The sequence below is a fragment of the Pleurodeles waltl genome, chromosome 8, assembly GCF_031143425.1.
Source record: "Pleurodeles waltl isolate 20211129_DDA chromosome 8, aPleWal1.hap1.20221129, whole genome shotgun sequence".
Lineage (NCBI taxonomy): Eukaryota > Metazoa > Chordata > Amphibia > Caudata > Salamandridae > Pleurodeles > Pleurodeles waltl.
The window spans coordinates 694,212,927-694,237,136 of NC_090447.1; the positions used below are offsets into that span (position 1 = coordinate 694,212,927).

At 44.4% G+C, this 24,210-nt stretch overlaps 1 protein-coding gene across 2 annotated transcripts in view; it reads right to left on the bottom strand.

Moving 5' to 3' along the window:
* ZFX (zinc finger protein X-linked) overlaps positions 1–23,190 on the bottom strand; it is a 543,920-nt gene extending 520,730 nt beyond the window's left edge. Inside the window, exon 1 of one of the 2 annotated variants that reach the window (XM_069204818.1) lies at positions 22,759–23,190. The gene's annotated coding sequence lies outside the window, so the exon portion shown is untranslated. The remainder of the gene's footprint in view (positions 1–22,758) is intronic. The other variant, XM_069204819.1, reaches the window with a different exon arrangement.
* Positions 23,191–24,210: the final 1,020 nt, after the last annotated feature.

Sequence of the window (24,210 nt, forward strand, 5' to 3'; positions counted from 1 at the left end):
GCTTCTGATTGGGAACACATTTTTCCCTAAGCCAGGTACACTGAACAGGGTCCAAACTCCATTAGCCTAAAGTGCATCAGGTGCAATCACTCCGGCATTGCAGCCTCTCTTTGTGCGTTTCCAATGGGTGCAAAGTGGTTTGTCTAAATCCAGCATGTACTGAAGTCTCAGGTGCCGGGGTGCCCATTATATCCCAGTAAGGTGCCCTGAGGGGACAACGTGGTCACCAGTCAATAGGCTAGTAGGTCCCCACCTACCTGGTGATAGTTCTGGTGATGTGGGGCATCTGGCTATCCCAGAGTGCACCTTGCACGCTACAACCAACATGGACTGGAATGAAGCTCCAAGCAATTACCAATGGTTGAAATTAATTCAAGCATCCCATCCCTATTTTTTTTTATATTTCAGCATAACACATAGCTCCATAAAAATAATTCACAGGTGGATACAAATGGGCATCACACCAGGCAATGCCAAATGGTACAGAAAACAAGGCACCCAAAGCAAACTGCACGCATCCAGACAAACCAAGAGAATTAAAGATAGGAAGAAATATGCCGAAGGGCTTCCGTAAGGCCACAATGCCTGAAAATGCCATGGCTAGCAGACTAGTTGTGCCTGACACCCATGCCTGCCGCAACGGGATTAGGTGCAGTGTAATTAGAACCCAAACCAAGGATTTGTGCTACTCAGCAACAGGGATCAGGAGAAAGAGGCCATCTGATGAAAGGGAGTATGATGACAAAAGATCAAGAACCACCAGAGGGATCAGAATTATAATAGAGCTAAGGAGCAACAGAAGGTGAACAAATCCAGGAAGCATGCACTGCCACCCCATCCTGATGATAACTTTAAATTGACATCTCAAACAAGGAAAATATAAATTTGAAAAACGTGCCACAGTTAGTAAATGAGATTTCTCTTGTTGCGAGACAGAAAAAAGGCAAGCTTTTGAGTAGGAAACTAGTCCCGGCTTTTGGTAACATCCAGCATTCACCAGTAATATACTACTGCATTGAAACGCAAGAAGCTATTACATTTGTGGTTTCTAGGTTTTTGCACTAGGCATGGAAACTTAGATTGATACCCCAAAGGCTCTTAATTGAGCTTAGTTTGTTTTAAAACATGGTCTAACGAGACTGTTTTAGGCTTTGTTCTGCATAGAGGGTTTTTACTGCAGGGTTTTTATTAGATAATTCAATTATGTTAAATTGTTCAAACTTATCAATGTAATTTCAGATCTCTGTGAACTTTACTGATTTTATGGCTTTCAACCTGAATAAAGTATGTACTACTTCACTGATAATATACATTTCATGTTTGAGATAGACTGTGCATGAACGTGGTGGGAACTATAGCTATGTAGCTAATCCGCTTGGGAAATCCATGGTGTCTAGCATTTGGATGGTAATTATCAGGTCTCTTCAAACAGTTGTCATTCAGGGAATTTCGGCAAGGTTTTTTGTGATATAGATTAGCAGGTGATCTTAGTAAATAATCAATGTTTCAGGTGGGGTGACAATATCAACCACCACCTAAAAAGGCCACCTAACTTGCGAGGATCCTCTTCCCTGCCTGCTATAATCCTGCATTATCTGCAGAAACTGCAACCAATGTCACTCACAACTTCTCTCCCAGACCGTCTCTGACCCTCAACAACCAGCATGTCCTTGGCCTTTAGACCTCTGGGACCTGATGCCCAGCGAGGTTCAGTAAAGCAGCCTGGACATCAACTTCTGATACCAGCATGATAATCTTTTGGGCTCCCTGCAAATGGAGGGTAGGAAGGGTTTCCTGGTAGATACGACAAGTGCACTAGAGTGTGTAGCCACCCCAGATGGTGGTCAACTTGATTAGTGGTGTTGACCTAACAGACTGGGTAGGGTGGTGATGGATTTGGTTTTGGGTAAGCAGACCTTAAAGATTTACCAGGTCAAGCTATTTTTAGGACTTACTTGCACCTTCTTGCGAGTTGACATAGAACAGACATTCTGTTCAGTCAGAAAGTGAAGGAAGGCTTTAACCCGTTCAGTGCCTTGGACGAGGTGACCTCGTCCAAGGCTACAGTTCCCCTGTGCCTTGGACTAGGTCACCTCGTCCAAGGCACACGGGAACTTGGAGGAGCGCTAGATCGCCCCCCCCGTACACCCCCCTCCCCCCCCAAAGCAGGGATGGAAGGGGAAGACCTTCCCCTTCCACCCCCGACCCCCCCCCAGGCAATCCGATGACATCAGCGCGCGCACAGCGCGCCGACGTCATCAAGTGTTGTCGGACGCGCTGGAAGCCATTTGCTTCCAGCGCGTTGAGGAGGAAACGACCCATAAGGTGAGTCCTTTCCGTTTTGGGGTTTTTTTTTTGGGGGGGGGGGGGGGGGGGGCACAGACACGGGGGGAAAGGAAAGGGTTTACCCTTTCCACCGTGCCTGTTTTCACAAGATTCCTGCTCCACGATACTAGACACCAGAGATTTTCTTGCCTATGTTTCTTTTGGGGGTCATTTCTTTTTTAGAGTTTCACCCCCCCAACACTCCCCCCTCCCCCCGGGGAAGATCACCGATTTTTCGGCGGATCTGCCCCTGGGGGGGGGGGGGGGGAATCCACTAGACACCAGGGCTTTATTTTTAGTGTAAAGCTTCTGTTGGGGGCGACCCTTTGGGCAAGGGTTGCCCCACTGGGGGGCTATTTTTTTTTGTATTTCGCCCACCCCTCCTCCCCCCCCCCGGGGGGCAGACCAGCCATTTTTTTTGGACGATCTGGCCCCCGGGGGGTGGAAGCACACTAGGCGGCAGGGATTGTGTGGTGTGTGTTTGGGGGCACCCCTTGGGCAACGGTAGCCCCCCTAAAGTGGGGAAAGTTCGTATTGGCCATCTATTTTTGTAGGCCCATCTGCCCCCAAGGAGAGCAGAAACCACCAATACGCCAGGGATTTATTTATTTTTTATTTTTTGTGTGCTGGGGGTGCCCCCTTTGGGAAGGGTCGCCCCCTAAAGGGGGCACAGAGGTGTTGCCCATTTCTGCCCCCCTTGGGGGCAGATTGCCTAATTTTTTTACGCCCATCTACCCCCGAGGGGGGCAGGATCCACTTAGGTACCAGGGACAACTTCTAAGTTCTTGGTGGTGGGGTGTTTGTCAACTGGCGAAGTATTTGTATTTGTGATTATAACAATTTATTTCTTCTTTTTCTTCTAGTTCAACGCTTTTGCTTCCTTTGCTGTGGATCCTTGCGGTTTTGGCAGTAGTTTTCCTGCGGTTTGCATAGTTGCATGTTTTAGGTAAGTGAAAGCAATTTACTCCAAAGGAGTATTGTTGACATGCATGAATGACATGTTTGTAGGTGGTGTACTAAATGTAGTATTGTGTGTTTGACATTGTCCTTAGATTTGAGCACAGTGATGTTTGTGTTGTCATATGTCTAATTTTCTTTTTTCTTTTTAGTGGGATATCTTTGGTGATTGCTGTGTCTGTGCAGAGTAGTTGCTTGGTGAGTAGCTTTTTCAGGCAAGTGAGTGGTATAGTTTTTTGTAGTACAAACTCTTTGTGATAAAGCTACACTTTGTTTATTACTTATTTTAGTGCTAGTTGTTGTTGGCAATCCATTTGTTGTTAGTGAGGATCATGGCTAGCCGCAGAGTGACCGCTCAGCAGGTTGTTCGCATGCTCTTTGAGTCGTCTTCAGACCCTGATTACGACACTGACTCTGCATCTGAGGCAGAGGAGGAAGCAGGAGATTCTGGAAGTGAGTTTTCTGTCCGAGAGTATTTTTCTGATGAGGAAGCTACTCTCAGTGCAGATGAAGGGCCTGTGTTAGAGGAGGACATTGATGTGCCAAGAGTGCAGCAGCCTGGGGCTGAAGGGTTTCCCATTAGAAGACCTGACACCTGGATTGCCTCAAACACGGAGCAGCCACAGTTACCTGCATTTACTGGTCTCCCAGGGTGTAGAGTTAATACGGAAAACTTTCTGCCTGTCCATTTCTTTCACTTGTTTATGGACGATGTATTTTTGGAAGAGATTGTGGAGCAGACAAATGTGTATGCAGAGCAATATTTGCGGGACAACGCTGCCAGACTTAAGCCTCAGTCTAGAGCTACTCAGTGGGTTCCCACATATCTGGAAGAGATGAAAAGGTTTTTAGGTTTGACTTTTTTGATGGGGTTGATCAGGAAGCCGTCACTGGCTTCCTATTGGTCTACTAGTCCATTGATGGCAACCGCTATATTTCCTGCAACTATGACACGTAATCGGTATCTGCTTATTCTTCGAATGCTGCATTTTGTAGACAATGCTTTAGCCTTGCCACGAGATCACCCTGATTGTGACCGTCTTTTTAAGATTAGGCCTGTCCTTGATCATTTTGTGGATCGGTTTTCAGAGATCTATGTTCCAGGCAAAGAGATAAGTGTGGACGAGTCTTTGGTCCTTTTCAAGGGGCGTTTAGTTTTTAAGCAGTACATTCCTAGTAAGAGGGCATGGTATGGGATTAAATTGTATCTGTTGTCAGAAAGCAGTACAGGATATGTGTATAATTTCCGGGTCTACACTGGTAGGGATTCCAGTATTGACCCTCCTGGTTGTCCGGCCACTTTTGGAGTTAGCGAAAAAATTGTGTGGGAACTTGCTAGACGGCTGTTTAACAAAGGTCACCATTTGTACGTAGATAATTTCTACACTGGAGTGCAGTTGTTCAAGGAGTTGTTTAGAGTGGACACTGTTGCTTGAGGCACAATCCGTTCTAACCGGAAAGGCTATCCAAGGGAGCTTGTCTGTAAGAAACTTGTGAGGGGACAGTGCAGTGCCTTGCGGAATAATGAGCTGCTAGCTATGAAATTTTCAGACAGGAGGGATGTGTACATGCTATCGACCATCCATGATGAGAGTATTTCCCCTGTGGCTGTTTGGGGTCAGGTTGCGGAAGTGCGCAAACCTGCGTGCATTTTGAACTACAATAGGCACATGGGTGTTGTTGATAGAGTAGATCAGAGGTTGGAACCTTACACTGCTCTTCGTAAGTCTTATGTGTGGTATAAAAAGTTGGCCCTATATTTATTTCATTTGGCAACTTTTAATGCCTTTTTTGTATACAAGGATTGTTCACCTGAGTCAAGGATGACATTTGTTAAATTTCAGGAGTCGGTGATAGAAAGCCTCATTGTGGTGGAACCGGCAAGAGTTCCTAGAGTAGAAGTGGTGGAGGATGTGGCTAGATTGAAAGATCGGCACTTTCCAGATCACATTCCTCCCACTCCCAAAAAAGACTTGCCCACAAAGAAATGTAGAGTATGTGCCCGGAGATTAATCCGGAGGGAGAGCCGGATGTACTGCCCCAAATGACCTTCAAAGCCTGGGCTGTGTGTGCCCAGCTGTTCTAGAAGTTACCATACCCAAAAAAACTTCTGGGAAATACCGTAAGCGTAAGCTGTCTGTTTTATATTTTCATATGTTTCACAGTTGGCATCTCTGTCATGTATTTAGTTAGAGCTTTTGTGTTTGTAGTTTTGTGCTTATTTTATAATTAGTGGTTTCTTTGTTGTTTATAAACAAAAAAAAATGATGGCGGTGTGCGTGGGGTGGCGCTTGGCTGGCGGTGTGCTTGGGGTGGCGCTTGGCTGGGCGTGTGCTTGGGGTGGCGCTTGCCTGGGCGTGTGCTTGGGGTGGCGCTTGGCTGGGCGTGTGCTTGGGGTGGCGCTTGGCTGGGCGTGTGCTTGGGGTTGGGCTTGGAAGGCGGTGTGCCTGGGGTGGGGCTTGGTTGGCGGTGCCAGCCAAACGCCAATCCACACTCCCATCAGCTGGTGTGATTCTTGTATCAGGCATGTGGGCGTATGTAAGTGATGGGCCCTTGAGTGGCGCGGTCTGTCGATGTGAGTGTTGTAATGTGCTGGGCCCGTGGCTGGCGGTGTGAATGGTCTTGTGCGTGTCATGTATGAAAGGTGTGTGAATGGACTGTAAAGAGGTTGGTGCCTTGTCGCGGCTTTACAGCTCACGAACTGTGAATCATTGGTTCAGTTTTTTGCCTTTCAGTTATTAACAGTGCATTTTATTTTTGTGAAATCTCTTGTTAATAAAAATTCAATCCACTGAACCATCACCAGCACCCTCGTGCCAAATCCAACCAGTATGTGTGGTAAAAATGACAAAACCTGCTCTGCTGTAATCAGGCGTCGCAGCACACCTGTGACACGCTAGGTGTTTGGGGGGGGGGGGGGGGGGGCCACCTATGTTTTTGGTCCTGGGTGCGGCCTTCATCTAGGGAAACCTACAAAACCCAGATATTTTTTAAAACTAGACACCCCAAGGAGTCCAGGGAGGTGTGGCTAGTGTGGCTCCCCCAACATTTTCTTACCCAGACTCCTCTGTAAACCTCAAAATTTGCATAAAAAAGCATATTTTCCTGACTTTTCTTAGTAGGATCAACGCTCCAGCACAAAATTCCTACTCCCCAGTTTTCACCTCAGTCTCCCAAGTAAAATGACACCTCACTTATGTGGGTCCCCAAAGCAGAGTCCGTCTAAAGATGTATAAAAGAATATGCCCTTATAAACTCGCTGTGCTATCCCCTCTATCTCTACAAGTTTTGGGCCTTATTCTGTTGCAGGCACCTTGCCCACCCACACAAGTGAGGTATCATTTTTATCGGGAGACTTGGGGGAACGCTGGGTGGAAGGAAATTTGTGGCTCCTCTCAGATTCCAGAACTTTCTGCCACAGAAATATGGGGAAAAGGTGTTTTTTTAGCCAAATTTTGAGGTTTGCAAAGGATTCTGGGTAACAGAACCTGATCAGAGCCCCACAAGTCACCCCATCTTGGATTCCCCTAGGTCTCTAGTTTTAAAAAATGCACAGGTTTGGTAGGTTTCCCTAGGTGCCGGCTGAGCTAGAGGCCAAAATCTACAGGTAGGCACTTCACAAAAAACACCTCCGTTTTATTTTAAAAAATTGGATATGTCCACGTTGCGCTTTGGGGCATTTCCTGTCGCGGGCGCTATGCCTAACCACACAAGTGAGGTATAATTTTTATCTGGAGACTTGGGGGAACGCTGGGTGGAAGGAAATTTGTGGCTCCTCTCAGATTCCAGAACTTTCTGCCACAGAAATGTGAGGACCATGGGGGTCATTCTGACCCTGGCGGTAATTACCGCCAGGGCCGGGGACCGCGGGAACAGGCTGGCGGTGCTCCCTTGGGCATTCTGACCGCGGCGGTTCGGCCGCAGTCACAAGAGGAAAACCGGCGGTCTCCCGCTGGTTTTCCGCTGCCCTGGGAATCCCCCATGGCGGCGCAGCTTGCTGCGCCGCCATGGGGGATTCCGACCCCCTCACCGCCATCCTGTTCCTGGCGGTTCCGCCCGCCAAGAACAGGATGGTGGTGAGGGGTGTCGTGGGGCCCCTGGGGGCCCCTGCAGTGCCCATGCCAATGGCATGGGCACTGCAGGGGCCCCCGTAAGAGGGCCCCACATTGTATTGCAGACACTGAAATACGCGACGGGTGCCACTGCACCCGTCGCACACCCTCCACTCCGCCGGCTCCATTCGGAGCCGGCCTCCTCATGGAGGGCTGTTTCCCACTGGGCTGGCGGGCGGCCTTTTGGCGGTCGCCCGCCAGCCCAGTGGGAGACCCAGAATGACCGCCGCGGTCTTTTGACCGCGGTACGGCCTTCTGGCAGTTCCCTCCAGGCGGGCGGCTCCCGCCGCCCGCCGGGGTCAGAATGACCCCCCATGTGTTTTTTTAGCCAAATTTTGAGGTTTGCAAAGGATTCTGGGTAACAGAACCTGGTCAGAGCCCCACAAGTCACCGCATCTTGGATTCCCCTAGGTCTCTAGTTTTCAAAAATGCACAGGTTTGGTAGGTTTCCCTAGGTGCCGGCTGAGCTAGAGGCCAAAATCTACAGTTAGGCACTTCGCAAAAAACACCTCTGTTTTCTTTCAAAAAATTGGATGTGTCCACGTTGCGCTTTGGGGCATTTCCTGTTGCGGGCGCTAGGCCTCCCCACACAAGTGAGGTATCATTTTTATCGGGAGACTTGGGGGAACATAGATTAGCAAAACAAGTGTTATTGCCCCTTGTCTTTCTCTTCATTTTTTCCTTCCAAATATAGAAGAGTGTGTAAAAAAGACATCTATTTGAGAAATGCCCTGTAATTCACATGCTAGTATGGTCACCCCGGAATTCAGAGATGTGCAAATAACCACTGCTCCTCAACTCCTTATCTTGTGCCCTTTTTGGAAATACAAAGGTTTTCTTGATAGCTATTTTTTACTCTTTATATTTCAGCAAATGAATTGCTGTATACCCGGTATAGAATGAAAACACACTGCAGGGTGCAGCTCATTTATTGGCTCTGGGTACCTAGGGTTCTTGATGAACCTACAAGCCCTTTATATCCCCGCAACCAGAGGAGTCCAGCAGACGTAACGGTATACTGCTTTCGATAATCTGACATTGCAGGGAAAAGTTACAGAGTAAAACGTAGAGAAAAATTGATGGTTTTTTCACCTCAATTTCAATATTTTTCTTTTTCAGTTGTTATTTTCTGTAGGAAACACTTGTAGGATCTACACAAATGACCCCTTGCTGAATTCAGAATTTTGTCTACTTTTCAGAAAGGTTTAGGTTTCTGGGATCCAGCATTGGTTTCATTCCCATTTCTGTCACTGACTGGAAGGAGGCTGAAAGCACAAAAAATTGCAAAAATGGGGTATGTCCCAGTAAAATGCCAAAATTGTGTTGAAAAATTGGGTTTTCTGATTCAAGTCTGCCTGTTCCTGAAAGCTGGGAAGCTGCTGAGTTTAGCACCACAAACCCTTTGTTGATGTCATTTTCAGGGGAAAAACCACAAGTCTTCTTCTGCAGCCACTTTTTCCCATTTTTTTTTTTTTTTAAACGAAATTTTCACTGTATTTTGGCTAATTCTTGGCCTCCTTCCAAGGAACCCACAAAATCTGGGTACCTCTAGAATCCCTAGGATGTTGGGAAAAAAGGACACAAATTTGGCTTGGTTAGCTTATGTGGACAAAAAGTCATGAGGGCCTAAGCGCAAACTGCTCCAAATAGGCAAAAAAAGGCCTGGCACAGAAGGGGGAAAAGGCCTGGCAGCAAAGGGGTTAAATCCTGTTATTGTCACGCTTACTCTGATTTCAGAGACAGAGGTCAAAAGTCAGTTTGTTTTACAATTAATTTTCCTTCTGACTGCAGAGTTCCAGGATTTTATTTTTCCTAACAAACAACATTTAAATAGCTAAGTCCTCTGTACAAACATTTCAAAATATATTTCAGTAGTTGTGAAAACCCATTGTTTCTACTTCAGTGTGATGAACAAAATATTTCAATAGGGTGAAAACAGTTCAGAATACTTTACTTGGAGTTGTGGAACGAATAAAAATGTTTTCTGAAACCAAGTTTTCACAGATTTGGTAACATATTATATAGTTTTATCAGTAAAGCTGCAAGTTAGTTGGAAGTATTTTTGACATTTCTTGGAAATTTGCTGTCTATAAATGACAGTGTGTGACCACATTATGCTTTAGTAACATATTTATTAAAAGTGGGTGTTTAAACAAACTCTCCTGCTACGGTAGCAATGTTATTAGTAAACTAAGAGGCAAGTAATATATTATGTGTACCTTATTTGCGAGCTAGATTTTTTTTATACATGGTGCAAACGTTTAGTTTATTTAATGAAACATAGAAGTTTTTTTGTAGAGCAAAAGTAGATTATTCATTTTTATGATTTTTTTAGGCCTGGTAAGGAGCTGCAGGAGGCTTGGGGCACGGTCACAACCAACAAGGCCGATGCATCAACCCACCTTTACATCAAACCTGCTCCCGCGGGAGGAATCACAGCACATAGGTGAGCGGCGGACCTCTCTGAGCCCTATGTGCGCAGCATCCTGCCCTTGGGTTCACTTCAGCCAACTGTCTGAACATTTTCACCCTGGGACTCTCACTCACTCTATGGCGGGGGCCTGCACCTTAAGGATGCAAGGACACTCTGAGGCATACTATGCTTGTAGGTATGAAACATTATACACTAGCACTTACAAATGCTGTAGGTCTACCAACAATCCATCAATGTATTGCTGCACTGCAACACGTACAGAATACCACTAGCATACAGTACATTCCCATTCAAGGACCGCAAATCAGACTGTTGCACCACTCCATAATAACCAGACATTTTTTGCCTCAAGATCGACTGGCTCAGACCTGGTCATCCATTACTGCGTTATAGAGAAGAAGGATCCTAAACAGAACCACTTGAATTTTGAAACACGACATGGATCCAAACTACAACATAACTCTGAAGAGGATCAAATAGAACATGGATCTGCGGCCTTCACTAAAGATGAAGAGATTGACACCAAACGTCTGCTACTAGAAATGCACAACAGCCTTCACCACATTGATGGAAAATTACACACTCTCACAACATTACTTGATCTTATGAAAACATGTACAGACAAGCATGATGACAGACTAGAGGAGGTGGACAACAAACTCCATGGTGGAAAACAACAAACATTGACAGGCTAATGGTGGAGGCGCCTCAAGCAACAACCAGAAATGAGGACTAGAATTGTGCTCCAGGAGCAACAACCTTCCATGTTGTTGGCCCGGTTGAATCCACCAGAATGGCAAGGTGTAGACGTATGTGGAACACTTCTTGGGGGCAGTGCTGGGTAAGGAGAACTTTTCCATCTGTTTTTTATTTGAAAGGGTTTATAGATCCTTGTGGAATACACCACCTTCAAGCGCCACTCCACACCTCATCTATGCGTGACTTTTAAACTACGGAGTGTAGGACACTGCCCTGCGAATCTTGAGAGAAAACTGGCAATTAACAATTCAAGGCAAAGATCTCTCGGTCCGAGTTTATGGATTAGTGCAGGAGGCTAGGTAAAACTTTGCAGGGGTTAAAAAAAGCTTATCGCTAATAAGATTCCATATGCATTGCTACATCAAGCTAAACTCTGCGTTCAGACAGAGGGCCACACTATGTTCTTTACTTCCTCAAAAGAAGCAATTAAGCAGAGCAAATCACAACTCATAGCCTGAAATAAAAAACATCATTCCACTGCTGCTCAACTGCACTTTGTGGACACTGCCTCAAATGACTTGTCTGATGATGAAGAATGACCTTAACATGTTTAATAGAGGACTGGTAAAATTGCCACTGTGTGCCCCTGACGCTTGTACTTTTGTTATACTGTAATTTTTTGTGTACTTGTAAAGCGCACTATCACCCACAAGGGTATCCTGGTGCTGAGCAAGTGTGTGCACCTAGCCCTGCCTATGGTATGCTGGTTAATTGAAAACCCAGGTCTTCAGCTTCTTGCAGAATTCAAGAAGAGAGGTGTAGGCTAAGATGTGAAATGGGAGGTTGTTCTACATTTTAGGACCGTTATAAGAGAAAGCTCATCCGCCTGCTCTGGTTCTGGTTCAGTGTATGCATTTGATTTGTGCAAGTAGGAGTTCTCTGGAGCGGAGGTTTATGGGTGGTTGGTGGAAGGTGATGCAACTGTTCCAGTAGGGGGGCCTGAGTTGTGTAGTTCCTTGAATGTTTATGTAAAGAGTTTGAATTGAACTTGTATGTGTATCGGGAGCCAGGGTAGTTCCCTGAGGTGCGGTGAGATAAGAGTTCTGTGTGGGAAGCTGAGGATGAGTCGAGCTGCCGAGTTCTGGATAGTTTAGTAGTCTTCTAGTGAGTTGCTTGGTGATCCTGGCGTAGAGGGCATTCCCTCAAGTGACAATTCTTCTAGTTTGACCATATAAACTGCTCACGGTGCTATCGATGTGTAGTCTCTGCTATGCTGCTAACTACTATCAACCAGAACAGATGCACTGCCATGAACATGTGAAATGCTTTGCTGTAAGGTTAAGGCTCATTTATATCTCTGTTTGCTGTATTGGGTACTTGGTGCTGAATTATACCACTTTGTACTAAGCATTTATTTAGCTACCTTGGTTACTTTGGGAAATTAGGGCTTACGCATTGGCTGATGGGGTGCTCAGCAAGAGAGGAGCAAGCAAAGGGACTGTTCTAAGCCTGTCATTTTTCTTTATGCTCTGCCCATATTACAGTTTGACCAGTATCGCTCTTGCTATGGCTGATTAATGCTCCCACCTATGTTTACGCTGTCATGCATCAAACCCCACCCCAGAGCTAGTATCTTAAGCCAGGTACAATTGAGATGCTAACATAGAATGTTAGCAGTCTGGGGAATCCCAAAAAAGGGTACCTGATTTTGGCTTATCTGGAAATGCATGGTGTTGAGATTGCTCTCAATAGATGCACATGACACCTGGGAGAAACCACACATTTGCCAATCAATATGGGTCAAACCACTCTAGGTCGTACAAAGCAGGTGGTGCGGATGATTCGGAAGACACAGTGCTTTACAGTTATCTATGCTTACTTAACCCCTAAAGCAGTGGACTCCAAACTTTTTAATGCCGCGCCCCTCCACTCACCCCCCCCCCCCCACTTGCAAAAAAAAAATCATTGGGCCCTCCCTCAGAATTTTTCACAATTATTTTATAAAGATGGCAATGTTTAAATAGGTCTAGTCTTATTTAAACATTGAAGTTCAGTACTGTAACCTTTTTAAAAAATGCAATAACATGCTTCTGCTTAAAACAAGGGCCTGTTATCTTTATAATGCTGCTTTTGGCGCCCCCCCCTAGGATCACTTGAGGCCCCCCTAGGGGGGCTCGCCCCCCAGTTTAAAGACCTCTGCCCTAAAGGGTGATACATTTATTGTTCTGGGCTTTCAAGACTATCCCCTCATGCTTATCAATTCACATGCCCCCAATGGTGACCACCGGAGTTCTTTGAAAGTGTAGCATCCCATTAGTGCATGCGAAATGACCAACATAATATGGAGAGGTGACTTTAATCTGGCGTACAACCCTTTTATTGACTCCGCTAACCCACAAAGGCTGGGCAGTCATGCTTCTGTATTTAAGCTTAACCAGCTTAAGTACTTTTACAGCCTTGTACACAGGTAGTGTGCAATTGAGGATGGTAGCAGAATATATCAATTCTCTTACTCTGTACATGACACACACTCCCAGACTGACTTTTGGTTACTGTCAATGCAGCCCATCCCCTGAGTACAATCGCTTAAATATCTATCTACCTAGGATACTACCAGACCACTCGCCAGTGGCTCCACCAATTGTGCTACCAGGTCACCCTCATAGCTATAGGCCCTGGTGCACCCCAGCTGCAGTCCAAACAACTGACTTTAAGACAGGCATTGCAACAGCCATTGAAGCATTATTTTATAAGAATGTTTGCTCAATCCACTTGTTTTTACAGTTTAGGAAACCTTTAAGGTATAGATAATGAGCATACCAATTTATGAACAACTGAGGGTCCTTGACTCCATTTAAGTCCAGCTAGTTTGTTGAAAGTAAACCTGACTTTAGCACAGCACAGTTACAAAATAAACTAGCACATGCCACCTCAGGCTGATCTGGATAGACTGATGACTCAGTTCAGAAAGGCAGCAGACCACGATATCTCATACCTTGGCAAATATTAACAGGTGTATACTTATGGAAAGGGTGAGAAAACCAGCAGAACCATAATTTGGACGCTGAAGTTGCCCAACCTAAAACAATGTTATGCTCACAGAAGGGAAAAAGCTATCACTGGAAATTAATTGATCATCCAGTTTTTCCAGCAATAATATATGAGTTTATACTCTTCCAAGCTGTGTCGCTTTTTCTCTGATCCACATTGAAGTTTACCTTCAGGACATTACTCTTGCATAAGTTGAGGGCAACATAAGTGAATCTGTTGGAGCCCCCATCTTTAAATGAAATCCGCCTAGCAATAGATAAATAGCTTTGCAAGTGGCAAGACCACAGGCACTGATATTCTAATGATGGAATATTTTAAAGAATTCAAAGAGCTCATAACTCCCTGGCTCCTATAATTGCACCGGAAGGCTCTTGGAACTGGTCTCCTCCACCCAACCACAAGGGAAGCACAGATCTCTTATTCAAAAACCTGAAAAAGACCTTAAAGAACCTGGGTCATACACACTAGTATCACTATTAAATGCAGACAACAAAATCTTTTCATGCATGCTAGTGAATAGACTCAATCCACTAATGAATAGACTAGTTCTGCTGGATCAGGCTGGGTTAATTCCCCGCAGGGCCACTTCTAATAATGTGCATATTCTTTTGGCAATGCTCAACCATATTGAGCATGAGGCTCAGGCAGTTTCAGTGTTCCTTGACACCGAGAGGGCCGTTGACTCCCCTTAATGACGCTTTTTGTTTGCTGTCATGCGCCACATGGGCCTGTGGAATTATTTCACATGACTGACGGAACTACAATACACCGCCCCAATGGAAAATTTTCTAGTAAATGGTTATCTTTTTCCTACATTTTTTGTGGGCAGGGGAACGCAGCACAGCTGTCCTCTATCGCTTGCCCTAGCCATTGAGCCTCTGTTGTCTGGGGTTGCATGAAAGACATGGCCAGGGAGGTATTTTGTTCCCCATCTGAAGAGTCTTACATTACCTATGCGCTGATGACACTGTCTTATTTGTTAAAAACACAGAGGCAACCTCTGCTCCATTGTTTATATTATTAGATTTGGTGACCATGATGGTCTGAGGATTAACCAGGAAAAGTCTGAAATGTTCCCCTTTAACTGATAACACTCGTAGAATTAATCTAGAGTTTCCCCTGTCCTGTAGGGAGGACTCAACCTGCTACTTGGGAATACAAGTTATCAGGGATATGGAAACCTTATTCAGGAGTAACTAACATTCAGTGATTCATAGGCTCTCGAATCAAGTGGAGCATTGGGTTGCACTCCACCTCTCTATGGAAGGTAGGGTGACATTAATAAAAATGCCAGTGCTCCCCTAGACTACTATCTTTTTTTATCAATATACCTATTCCCCCCACAAAGACTATTCACAAGGCTCCACAGTTACCTCACGCTTGTCTGAAGTGGTATAGTTCCAAGATGTGCTGGGAGAGGCTTACATACTCATATGGGCAGAAAGGTTTGCTAGTCCTGATCCTAAACTATACTTTTTGGGAGCGCAGACCCACTACAGCATACACTGGGTTAATCCACAGAGTACTACCCCACATTTTTCCATTGAAAGAGATCAATTTGACACAGGGTCACTTAACACTACATTGGCAGTTGGGCACTCAACCAAGAGACAGTTAGCCGTACAAATTGGGCATTGTGTTCCCTAGTTGGACGTGCTGACCACACTTAAGTTTACTCCTCTGAATCGCCTATTAGCGAGCTCTATCCCCATCTACAGATAACTCTCACAAGACTGGGACTCCGTAAACTAGGAAAATTGTTCCTAGATGACAGATTAATTAACGTGGATCATTCTTTTAAACTTGGGGAAATAAATGCACTTCATTTGTTCAGCTATTACAGGCTGTGATAGGCAGCTTCTACCCGGCGAGATGGCTTAACCCCAAGAACCAGAGGAGTTCCGCACACCCTGACATGGATGTACACTTCCATCACTAATAGAGGTTGGGTCTTGAGATTATACCAGCTACTGGACGGGATGCTTCAGTTGCCCACTAACGCTACCAAAACAAAATGGGAGGTGGATCTGGGGGTGACACTAAGAAAATATGAGGATACAGTTGTGAGAAAATTAAACAAGTCCCTAAAACACAAAAGAGACTCATACATTTTAGTTTCCTAAATAAAGTCTACTATACTCCTGAATGAATGCACTGGATGTGTGCAGCACTCTCCTCAAGCTGTCCAAGATGCTCCACCGGCCCAGCAGCTTTTTTGCACCTTGCTTGGCACTGCCCACCAATACATAATTTCTGATCAGATGTAGCCCAGATGATTAGACCAATGGCTGATACAAACTTGGTGAAGGGGTCAAGCTTGGGATGCACACCACTACTGCTACTCCCAGGTTACATTGTGTAGCCCCCACTCCCAGAGAAAACTGGTGGCGCCCCTGAAGATGCTTGCATGGCAAGTCCATGGTTGAAGGCTCCTATCCCCAGTTTCCAGGAGTGGTTTTTAGATATATTCTACAGTGAGAGGGCTGAACCCCTTGCATCCCTGCTTGTGCCCAAGACAGAACTAGGGATATCTGGGGCCTACTCGAAGATACAATACAGCTGGTGAAGGGAAATCATCTATAGTTGTGTAAAGTGGGGGCAGAGCTGTAAACATTAAGGGACAGATAGTAAATTGCAATGGCCCAGTAGATCACCGGGTAGGAGCAAAGAGACACAGGAGAAGCTCGGCTACAGTGCAATTTAACATTCAGCAATAGTTTGTTTTTTTAAACGACTGTCAACCTTTTTAAACTCCTTATTAGTGTTCTTTACCAAATTCTGCCAACGAGGTTAAAAAAACAGGTTATTCCTAAATGGCTATTGGAACAAAAGTATTCAGAAACCATCAACTAGTGAAATAGTCAGCTGAGAGTCAATTTTTGGTTCTCAATATAGAGTCGCACATTTTTAACATTTCTTTACACCTAAAAACTGCTTTACAGCAAATACACATGAAGGCACATGCCCCCACCACTCCTGATCTTTTTTTTGTTCAGTAAAATACGATAACACAAGATGCAAAATACATAGTGGTTCTATATTGGACAATAAATCACAGGGACACCTTAATCTTCTGCAGGACTGAGAGAGGATGCAAAGAAAACCAAGAAAGAAAGTAAAATGAAAATCTGTTTTTAGGATAATAACCCTCACCCGCCTAAAGATGGCATGCTTCATCGTCAGGTTCCTCCTCACACCACTAAGAATGGTTTAGTGGTGTGGGCTACAACTCTCACCAATCTGAGAAAAGCTTGTAGGTGGTAGCCAAGGATATCCCAATGTGGGCTGTTTAATGTATATAATGGTTAGCAAAGTGCAGTGAAGGAAGTGAGCAGAGGTGAACGGAAAATGCCTCACAGTGGTTGATATCCAAGTTTAATCATTGTCCCTCATTGGCATCATTAAAAAAAATAGGAGAGCCAGGGGAAGCTACTTCAGCCTTGCAGTGATAATGGGGTCAACATGTTTCTGCCATTCCTAATAACCCTACAACGAGGTGTACTGCATTTGTCAAAACAGATTGAGAACCTTATCACTCTGTAAACAATAACTAAGTGACAGTTAACGCTTCGTCCTCACATTTTGCATCTTGACCAGGATAGCCAAAATCTGCAGTATCCTGGTATACCAGTCTCAAACTCGCTTCCATCTAAAGACAGTCATGAGCAGGCCTCACTCCAGGTCCGCTGCCTTCTAAGCAATCTACTTAGAAAGATATCTGTACAGATGTCTGTCTTTGGATGTAAGCGAGTTCAAACTTGTACATCTGGATACTGTGGATTTGATTATCCTGGTCAAGTCACAAAATGTGTGTACAAAGCATTTTTAACTGCCACTTAGTTACTGCAAGGGTGAAGTTGCATCCTCTGGTTCTGCTTTTTAGGTCAAGCGGGCAAGCACTCTGACCTGTTACAAGTATTGTGGGCTTTTAACCACACCCACCACTTTCACTCGTTTGTGGGCTTGCTTTTCAAAAATCCCTTGATGTCATTGGTAATTGCTTTACGTTTGTCCCGCCTCGAGGCTGTTTTTGTCATACCCTGCAGACTGCTCCTGTTACACAGATTATTGCACGATTGCCAATATACTTCAGCGGGGGAGAACTATTTCTTTTGTCTCTCCCCTTCGTGCTGCATGACAGCCAAGGAGCTCACAGTGCGAACAGGCACAACAACGTGAACTCGACTGGCGGTATTGGAGCGCAGGACACATTGTTCACATTTACCTAATCAGAATCATTTCTTGTAAGTCTCCTCTTAAAAACAATTGAAATTGGTAAATGCTTTACTAAAACAAAAATCCTCAAAGTGGCTCTCATGACACAGCAGGAGAGCAGATACTACAATATTCACTGCACTCTGGAAAACTGGCCCACCATGGGCTATCTGTGTTCATCATCTCTGGGTCCCCACACTATGTCAGTGGGGACTCCAAAACAATAACCCCTACCCCCATTCATCTTTTTAAGGTTTCTCATGGCTGGAACTTTTGTTTTACAGCTAAGAGAAGTTATGTTTTATGGGCCTTGTTTGTAATATAATTGTAACAGTTCTGCTAGCCTCGAAGATGTGTAATGCACTATGTCCTCTAGGGGCTAAATACATAGTTACATTGCATTACTTTCTCCCATTCTTGTTTTATGTGGTTATGCTCTCTAAATGGCTGACTGTATGGTTACATGACCATGTTTCTTCCAAAAGCTAGTTTTATTATGTTGTCCTCTATGGGCTGTTCTGAGCATTGCAGTCAACATACTATATTTGCGGCACGGACTCTTGGCCCATAATGTTTTGCAGGGCATTACTTTTACAAAACATTTTTGCTCATAACTCAGCCCTTGGTGGTCCTAGGACAATGGGACCACCTTCAAAATGCTCTGTCTACATCAGTGGTCTCCAAACCTTTTATCCTTATCCACCCCCCCCCCAACCCCCTGTTGAAAAATAAAAAACAAAGCCCCCCCCCAGAATTTTTCACAAATATTTTATAAAGATGGCAATGTTTAAATATGCCTAGATGTAATTAAACATTGCAGTTAAGTACTGTTACCTTTTTAAAAATACAACATGTTTCTGCTTAAACCTAAACACTATTATCTGTGTAATGCTTCTTATGGCCACAATCTGGCACCCCTGGGATAACTTGAGGCCCCCCAGTTTGAAGACCCCTGGTCTACATCATCTCTGGGTACCCACACTAGGTTAGTGAGGACCCCAAAATAATAACCACTCCCACCATTCAATGTATTTTAAGCTTTCTCATGGGTACAACTTTTGTTTTACAGCTGGGAGATATTTGTTTTAAAGACTTTGTTTGTAATATCATTGCAGTAGGCCTGCAAGCCCTAAAAATGTCCTCAAGTATATGGCTACACTGCATTACTTTCTCCTGTATTTTTTTCCATGGTTATCCCCTCTTGGGGCTAACAATATGGTTACATTACCATGTTTCTTACAAATGATATTTTTGTTATGGTGCTGTCTTGGGGCAACTTTGAGCACCACAGTCTAATGCCAAATGTTTATTTCTGATATGATAACTGTATATACTTTAACAATCTCTCCTTTTTACAAGTATGACCATTACTCAGGCCAACCTAACATCCTTATTACACTATGACTGTTTGAACACTCTTATTATGTTTGGGTGAGTTTTCTAGTTTATTTTTCTTGTTACACCTCTGTGGCTGTCGTGTCTTTTTTTAGGGCAATTGTGTTAGCCAGCCAGCAATTCTGACGGTGGGGTGGTGAAAGTGGTTGGTATTCTATTGAAAATAGCACGGCAGATTTAAATTAGGATGCTAATTGGGAACATTTTCATTTTTGCTGCAGATACAGGAAGAAGGTAAGTTGAAGTGCTTTATGTATATGCATGGCCACCTGAATTATATGGCAGGAAAAGTTGAAGTTATGAGGTAGGGTTGACCAATTTATGACAAGAAAAGTCCAGTTATGAATTTACAATGCCTATAGCTCTAACTTACGCAACTGCGAGACCTATTGCATTATAAATGCGTGTTTAAATTATGCCTATCAGGACAGTGTTTAAAATTGAATATCTCCACTGTGAGGCATTTTTAAATTTACTTTTGCTCACTACCTTTACTACACTCTGCTGACCGTTATCTTCGCAACACAGCTCACATTGGGATATCCTTTCAGTTACCACCTAAGACCTCCTCTCAAAATGAGTGAGAGACGTAGCCCACACCACTAACCCACTTGTTAATGGTGTGAGGAGGAACCCGAAAATGAAGCATGCCACCTTTGGGTAAGTGAAGGTTATTGTCCTAAAAACAGATTTTCTTTTTACTTTCTTTCTTGGTTTTCTTTGCATTCTTTCTCAGAGGCCCGTCTAGGATTAAGGTGTTACTGTGAAGTATTGCCTTATACAAACCCGCTGTGTATTATGGGTCTTCTGTAATTGTTGGGAGTTACACAGTTGGGATCTTTAAGTGCTCCTTTGTGGTCCTATCATTGTGAGTGCAGTAAAATATGAGGCAATTTCAGATTCCTCCCTTTTAAAACTTCCTCCAATCCAATGCATGTTTATGGGATATTAAGGTCCTTGATGTTCTCCCCCCCCCCCCCCCCACCCCCTAAGTATCCATTTGTTCCACCCAAATACCAGCACCTATCCAAGAGTGTTTTAGCTGTTATCCTCAATCCATGTTTGTCTAAATCTGTTCAGCACCCAGCCCCAAAAGCTACTGCATTCCCTAAGGGAAAATGGACAGGAAATCGTGTCATAAGTAAGACTCCCCAACCCTATAATATTTCTCTTCATAAAGGCAGATACTGAAATCTAAAAATGAAACAGTGGTGCTGACAATGCACACCTCTAAATGTTTTGTAGCAGCTTAGATTGTAAAACTCAATTTTAGGAATTGACTTCGGCTTTAAAAAAAAAAAAATACAAGTATGACATTATTTTACCTGTAGGACATATGTTTAAATTTGACTTGATAAACACGGATTCAAGTATGTGGCATATATTCCCAAAGTAGTGTAATTTTCAATATGAGCTCTGTCATGTTTCACTCTGCTCCCACGTGTGAAACTATGGTCAGCATAACAGAGGAATAGCTCAATGAGTTAAACACTTGTTCTTTGGAAGGTCGTGATTTCAAATTTCGTCAAGGCCCACCCGGTCTTGTCTGCTACAGTCTGTTATCCGATAGTGGAACCCAAAACCTAGTGCATCCATCAGCATGGAGAGTGAACGGTGGTTGGAAGGCATAAGACACTCCAGAGCAGATGCAGTCACTCCAAGACAGATGTCACCCACCAAAGGTGCACGATTTGAGAAGTATACAGGAATGACTTAACTGACAGCACTTATGAATACCGAAAATGCACGACAATGAGGTTCTAAAACATTAAGAGCCTGACTAGAAGTGGGTCTGTTAATTCAGACCCATGTGTAAACCCCCGATTACGCCCAGGTGGGAATTACGAGTTTTGTTTTATGCACCTGATAACTATCGAATGTGTTAAATAATGCAACCTTCATTAAATCTTGGCAGGTCAATAATGACATAACTTAACAGGCGGAAACGGTACTGTATTTTCCGTATCATGTAGATTTTTTTGTGTGATAAACAAAAAAAACGTTATTCCCCACAAACTCGTAGGTGTTATCAATAGCACACAGGAGCATACCCTTGTGTTACCGATATTTATCATGTGTGATAAATAACACCTAAACTCGTAATCAGGCCCTGAGACTCGCATTTTGGAGGCACAAACACGGGGGTGGGAAGGAACGCAACTTTGACACAAATATGTGTCACAAACTGTTTCCTGACGAGTGCTGCAAATAATCCTGCACCTCTATAAATGAAGGCTCATCTCGCACCGGCTTTAACGGACTCTTAAAATCAAGACATAGCACATTTACACAAATCTGCAGGGGCATGCTTCGAAAATCGACTACTCTTTCAACACATCTGAACCCTCTTTCCTTGACCAATCTAAACACAACTTCATAAGCATAATCCTGTGTCACACTTTTGGACAGGTTTGAATACAGTTTAAGTAATAAACGGTCCTAGCGAATGACGTCAACATGACAAGCCAAACCATTATGTTAATTTAAGAACACTAATCCTTATTACAGAAAAGTTGATTAACGTTTACTTTGATCAGTCACAGAAGACATGTGATATGCCTTTTTCCTTAAAGCAGCCGTGCTTCCTTACTGTGTAAATTGCTTCTCGTTTGAAATCACATACGGATCGCGCGGGAATGTCTATTCCCGATTCAAGGTCGGCTCAAAAATTACAATGGTCAATGGGAACAGGGCGCACTACTATATACAGACAACCGTCTCTTTGCAGTCCCCCTCACCCCCAAAAACTCCCACAAATGTTATGTTTCTAGTGAGCATCTAAGTTTAAAAATTACATAGGATTAACTATGTTTAAATGTGGCTCTTCTCCAGTGTGCAAATTGGCAGCGACAGGGTAGAGTAAGACCTTGGGTGAAAGAAGGCGCGAAATACCGCCTCCTGTCAGTAAATCTGACGCGACTGCAGGGGTAGGAACCCTTTACTAACGTTTGATAAACACAACAATTAATATATGTATTAACAAAACTGGAAAACTGCAACCAAGACAGACACTACTGGACGGAAGCTGAGGTCGCATTTTTTGTGAAAAAAAATAAAAAATTATGAGGTACAATTCCTCCCGCCCACGAACGAGCGCGTCACCAACTTCAAGATGGCGCTGGAGTCCCTCCTCCCCACAACGACAGAGGAACCCAAGAGGGGCGTCGCCATCTTGATGTGTTTTAGCATACCGGAGGCAAACCGGAAAAATACCGATTTGAAGGTCGGTCATATCACACAAGTGAGAGCGCAGACCGGAAAGAATATTACGGAAATAAAATAAATACAAATCTAAATGTTAAAAGGGTTGCACTCTGGGACTGAGCAGAAGCAATACAACTAGAAGGCCGCAGGCCTACAGCGGCCCTTTTGTTTTGAGTGCGCGCGCTGGCTTTCCTCCGAGGCCTAGCTGCGGCCTCCTCAAGGCCTGCAACACCGGGATAGGCCGCGACTATACACCACCTCCCTCCTCGCTTGGTCCGCGCGAAAAGTTGTCCCTATCAACCACCGCCAGTTCCACAACTGGAAACGGTTCGGGAACGCGCTCCTCCGTTTCCTCGTTACACCTACCTGCGGTTGGGCCTTGGAAAATCGTCTGCTTCCACCACCGGCCTGGCCCTCTCTGTGCAGGCCGCTTCGGGATTAGGCCTACACTCAGAAGTTTCTGTCTCGGTATCTCCGGTTCGTAAAGCGTACTCACACCGATAGAGAATTCCCGGCTTGGTATTTTTTTTCTTCCGTTGGGCGGAGGGGAGCGTAAGGGTGGGGGGGAGCACAGAAGAAGGGAGGGGCCGAGAGTATGCAGCAGCACTGAGGCGAGAGAGGGCGGGGGGAACAAATCACCCGAGCGGCAGGCCGCAAGTTCTCCCGGAGCAGGCCCAGCCGTCAGAGCTGCGTGTCACGTCACGGGGTGGCTTCGGCCCCCCGGCGGTAGAGCCTACAGGCCGATTCCGAGGCTGCCTACTTGAGTGCTTCTCAATCCGGGGCGAAGGAAGGGAGCCTGGCTGCGGTGGTCAAAAAACAACTGTATAATCTAGAGCTTTGAATTGTGATATTTTGAATGGACTAATCGTCACGCACCTATTTTAAAGAAGGCCTGCGGGACGCTCGTGGGTTAAAAAGGAAATGGAAATGTGTTCTTAATGTTTTGCCAGTTGTACAATTTACTACTTTCGCATACGAACAGTAGTCCCTAAAGAGCGACATAGGAATTGCCCTTTTCGCACTAAAAATGCACATGCTTTTGTTAATTAATTACGCTTTCATCTCGTGTCACTTTGCTCACATTACATGTTATTCCCCCTCCGGGCCTAAAGTACAGGTATACTTGTCGCACTTATGGTGCCTTATTTATTGGGTGTGATAAATAGTGTCTTTTAGGAGTTTCTGGGGAATAACATGTAGATTTTGGTGTGTAACTGACGAAATCTGCATGCAACAGTAAATACCGTTTACTTTCCCCCATTACAGTTTAGCAGGTTACGAAATCCACTTGATACAGTAAATACCGTTTACTCCACCCCCCATTAAATTTTGGCAGGTTTAACCTGCCAACATGTAACAAATGTTGATTTAATTAACACATCCAATAATTATTGGATGCAATACATTATTATACACAATTTATATAGTGCGTGGTTACTTAAAAAAGTTTTCCCACCGCTCTCATCACAATAATGTGTCAAACTTACTCAACATTGGAAGATTTAGAGCCACATTTTTAGCAATTCACAGAAGACTGAAAGCGAGTAACAAACTCTCAAGTTCAGGGGCATGAAGTTCCAGAGTTTAGGACCCAGATTGGTGAACGGCCCACCTCCTTTGAGGGAACTTCCTTACTTTGGGAATTATGACCATCTCAAGCTTGCTTGAGCACAGAGACCACTTGGGAGAATATAAAGACACCAAGGCCCATATTTATACTTTTTGACGCTAAACTGCGCTAACGCAGTTTAGCGTCAAAAAATTTAGCGCCGTCTAACGCAATTCTGAAGCGCCATGCGGGCGCCGTATTTATGGAAT